This window comes from Manis javanica, chromosome 3 (assembly GCF_040802235.1).
Source record: "Manis javanica isolate MJ-LG chromosome 3, MJ_LKY, whole genome shotgun sequence".
Classification (NCBI taxonomy): Eukaryota; Metazoa; Chordata; class Mammalia; order Pholidota; family Manidae; genus Manis; species Manis javanica.
Window position 1 is genome coordinate 169,911,024 of NC_133158.1, and position 4,993 is coordinate 169,916,016.

At 42.2% G+C, this 4,993-nt stretch overlaps 1 non-coding gene across 1 annotated transcript; it reads left to right on the plus strand.

The window, feature by feature from the left end:
• The first annotated feature begins 3,213 nt into the window (after nt 1-3,213).
• On the plus strand, nt 3,214-3,316 carry LOC118973287 (U6 spliceosomal RNA). Its single transcript, XR_005062553.1, has one exon. It is a non-coding gene; the product is annotated as a U6 spliceosomal RNA (small nuclear RNA).
• Nucleotides 3,317-4,993: the final 1,677 nt, after the last annotated feature.

The window sequence follows — 4,993 nt, forward strand, 5'->3', positions numbered from 1 at the left end:
TTCCCTCCAGGGCTGCCCTGTAGCATGCAATTTATTGCTGGTAAGTGAGCAGCTGTTATCAGTCCACACTCAAACTGCTACTCCATCCTTACTTCTTAAATGTATTCTTGAATAGCCCACTTCAGCTCTAAAAACTGCACACATAAAGAGGGACATGAATGGAATATCAGGCCTCTCTGCCAGGAAGAAAGCAAGGGGTGTCAGCTCTCTGTAGGTCTCTTGGCCCCACCTTCCACCCACAGTCACACACCAACTTTCCAAACCAGCTTGTATGTGATAAGAAACGCTGCTGGAGTCAGTCATCAAAGGTTGACACGGGCCAGATGGCCATTCCTCTGGGTTGCATTCTGATCACGTCTCACTGAGCAGTGCACGGCCTGGGCCGAGCCCTTCTCCTCAGTGCCCCAGGCTGCCCAGTCCGTCTGCTCCCTGGCAGGAGACCCTCCCGCTGAGCTGGAAACCTCAAATATACCCATCAAACCCCTAAACTCTCCTTTGTTCTCCAGGACAGAAGGTAAGGCACAGGTCTGAGCCCCATTGAGAAAAGATGCAACAGACAGGCATCTGAGAAGAAACAAGCCCAGGCGCCAGCACGTGAGGTGGTCCTCATGCCCCCTGAAGTCCTTGTCACACATGCCATCCAGAGACACGGGTGCTTCCAGCCATTCTACCCTCACACCACACAGACCACCGCCTACTCTGGGCTCTTTCCTTTTCTAGAGCACACTTCTTCTTCCCTGCCTGGGGGCATGTGCACTTGCTGGGCCCCCGCCCAAAATAACATCCCCCTGGTCTCCAGCTGCTGTCCTTTCTTATCCTTCCCATCTCAGGGCCCCTCACAGAATTCCACTGCAATCTCCCCACCTAAAGTAGCCCCTCACCCCCTCACCCCATTTGCATCTAATTTTGTCACCCTGATTATTTCCATCTATACTCTTTCAGGTAGTTAATGGGTTTAGGTATTCGATAAGCTGGCCTCTGAATAGGAAATACGAAGCTCTTCAGTGCCCCCTGCCCTGCCCCCGTGAGGTCAGACGCCTCCTCTGTGTTGTTCACATGATCCTCAGACCCTGAAACACTGACAGTAACATCATAGTGATGACACTCAATAAATAGCTATTGGATGAGTGTTGCAAGAAGAAACTAAGCTTTTATAATGGTTTCTTTGTCCTCTTGAAAATCTACCACAGGATGTCCAGGCTCAGTGTCTTTTTAGGTATTCTTCTGTGTATTATGTAGGGTCTTGCCATCTGTGGCACTCTGGAAAGATGTTCTAGTCTGATCTGAGTGACCCACCACCATCCTGCAGTCCCTCTTCTCTGCTCTCTTCTGGAATTCCCACTGGACAGATGTTGGACCTTGTAAGTCTATGCTTCATTTTCTTAATTTTCCTTCATACTTCCTAGTCTTTGTCCTTAGGTGCTGCTCCAATTTTCAAGGTGCAAATTTTCTCCTCAGCTACGGTCATTCTGCTATTCAGCCCATTTTTTGAGAATTTCATTTCAACAACGATTATTTTTCATTCCAGGAATTTCCAGCTGGCTCTTTCATGTAACATTGTTCTTGTTTTCTTCTTCTTCGTAACACTTATTGCCAAATGAGGTATTTGTTTATTTCTTTACTTATTTATTATCTCTTGCTCCCTGCACTAGAACCTTAGTTCTAAAAGACCAGGAACTATTTTGTGGATTGCTGTATTTTCAAGGCATAACATAGTACTTGGAACAGAAGAGTGCTCAGAAAGAACTTGTTGAATAAATTGAAGGAATTAATGTGATATCCTTTAGTATCTTTCTAAAGATAGTAATTATATTTCTTTTAACACATTTTCATTGTCTCTATCACTAAATGTTCCTTGGGTACTGGTTCTATAACCCACTGATTTTTAATCTTTGTGGTGTTGGTTTTTCTCAAAGTTTAATGATTCTTGAAGCCACCAATTTTGTGATTCTTGTCTTGATGTTTGCAGAATCTGCCAGCCTGTCTGTGGCAGCTGCCTTCTGCTCAAAGCCACATTCTCCTTTTAGAGGCTGGTTGTGGGGTGCTGAGAGTGTTCTGGATGGGATATTCACAAGTTCTGGGTCCTTCCTGGGTGTGACCGGCCACATCTGGGGCCCCGTGACCCTTAGGCTGGACTCGCTGCTCCTGCCCAGCTAGCAGATCCTTCCAGTCACTGCATGGCATGGGAAAGGGGGGATGCTGGAGGCCAGCACCCAAGCTGCTCCTGCTGTAGAGAATCCCTCTTAAGACTGAGCGATTCCCAGGACTCCCATCCGCACCTGTTTCTGCTTCCTCTGAGATCCTTCAAGCCTCCCACCTCCTCCACCCATCATTTCCTGAGCATGTTTTGGGCTGTGACTTCTCTATCAAGTTTCATCTTCTTTCTGACTTTTAATAATTTCTGGTCAATTAACACCACCCTTTCTTGTTTTCCAGATTGTTATGAGTTTTCAAAATATTTTTTCTCTGTCATTTCTAGGATTTTAAGGTGAGAAAAGAAGACTAGAAACGTGTGTTTAGTATGCTATCGTGATCCAATCTCCTCTCCACTTCAGGAATGCAGCATATGAGGCTCAGAGAGGCTAAGTAACTTTTCAGGTTCACACAGCTAGGAAGTGTGTTGGGCTGGCTTGTGTCATGATGAAAATGAATTATCAGTTGAGATTGGCTTGATAATGATGGTAGTAGCACTGAGAAGGATAAGTTTTCTGTGTTCACTACAGAGGCCTTCCTAACTTCAAGCTATTGGATGTATCTGGATTTTCAGTCCAAGAAGAATGAGATATGGCTCTCCTAGGTATCACAAGGCAGTTCAAGATTGCAAAAATTCTTTTATAGAAAAGTCTATTTCATTAAAAACAGTGTCTCTTATGAAGATTACTCTCTGATATAAAGATCAGCTTTGCACACATTGCATGCTATACTATGAGGCAGCACAGCTCATACTGCTTAATTCCAAAGATAACTGACTGGAATTAAACACACTCATCTCTTACTGCTGTCTGCTCTTGGGTTTTCAAAATGAGGATTCTAATTGCATTTTCTCATGGTTATAAGTGGTGCATGATAGACTGTCATTAGTTAGTAATTACTGTGAGCATTTATGGGATGGTGTCTCAAAAAACAATATAACCCATACACCTCTAGTTTGAGCAAGATTTCTGACCACCCTGGATCTTATTTTGGAGCTTTGATCCAACAGATCCTGTTGCTGTGTTCACTCTGCAGCACAGATACTAAAATTGGAACGGTACAGAAGATCAGCATGGTCCCTATGCAAGGGTGACTCCAAATTTGTGAAGCATTCCATAAAAAAAAGATCTTTTTGTGCTCCACACTTTTCCCTCGAACTCCTGCTTCAGCTAACATTGCTCTGTGACCCACGCTCTGTTTCTACTCTCCTCGAAAGTTTTCTCTCTTGTCCCTTGGAAGCAGAGACTCTATCCACATAAACTAGATGGAAACAGTTGTTTCCAAAATCAGCCAGTAAACTTTAGTTAATTGTTGCTGATTCTAAGGAAATAAGAAAAAATCATTTTCTGCCAACAAAATCCGCTATAAACAAGGCTGGTCTACCTCCCACATGGTAACACACTAGGAGGAATTGAATATATGGGCGCTGCTGAAGAAAGGGAAGCTACAGAAAATTTTTCCATGAGAAGATATGACAAAACTTATGGGGGATATTGAGAATGTAAGTCCTTGAACTGAGACTGATTAGAAAAAAATTTATGAAAGGATTGTCTGCCTGAATAATAGAGTAACTAGCGACCTTGAACACAGAAGGAGTGTAGAATAGGAGTGAAACAATGAAATCTTTTTAGAACAGAGAATAATACTCATAAGAGGCCATTTTTAAATGAAAGATAGAATGTTCTATAATAGAAATATTGGGGGCCTGAACGCCCCTGTAATTCATAGAGAGAGGAACACCAGTGGCCTTGCCTAGAAGCCCACAGTTAAGAGAAGGGAGAGCGTCTTGAAACAAGATTATTAATTTCCCTGGAATGAGGCCTGTGTGACATCCCTTTGCAGAGCTTGGCCAGATTCTTACAAGATCACTTTGAACAATGAAATCTAATGAATATGCATAAACAAAAGGCAAAGCACATCTGGTTACACCAACAAGATGTTGAGTTATTCACTCCTTAAAACAAAAACACCATGTTATCCTGCCTTCCATAGATTTTGTAGTATTTTCCCTGATTAATAAAGATGTTTTCATCTAATATTAGTCAAAGCCAATTAAGCATGAAATACTGTAGGGCTTTGATGGCAATAAGACAAACATTAAGTGACAACAGGGGAAAAATAACTATTCAAATGTAGTTCAGGAAACCACAGTAGACTTTACTGTTGCTCTCTACCCAGCATCCCTCCCCTCCTTGGGGATACTCTATCCTTCTTCTTGGTGCCCACCTTTCCCTTTGGTGAGCTTCCCCTACCCCTTTTCATAGGCGCTGGCAGGATTGCTGGGCAAAGACTCCAATGCAGCAGTTTTCCACCTACCCTTCTTTTTTGGGTTGGAGGTGATGGGGGTTTATCTTTCCCCATTGGTCACAGCTTTAAGAAAATGACTCTAGAAATACTGGCAGAAAAATTAAGCTTAACTTTTGTTGTCATTGTCCCTGAAAAATCTTATTGGCAGTTTTTCCTTTTGAGTTTTCTAAAAAAGGGGCTTAATGAGTTAAAAAAAAAAAAGCAACAATTCCACACTTGAGTATTCATGTACAAATGACGTGAAATTCAGAGGGATGATGAAAATATAGCAAAAGAAATTTTTTTTAATCTTGGAAAACAGGAAAGAAGGAATACAATGAACAAGGTAAGTATTAAATAGATTAAATAGATTGTTCCTTGAAAAGAAGGGACTAGAGTTATATGTCAAAAGGTAGATTATAATTCTTATGTTCCAGTATGTAGTGTTATCTTGGGGATAAGACACTAGACCTGTTGCAGATGACTTTTAGGAGTAAACCTGTTATGGTATATG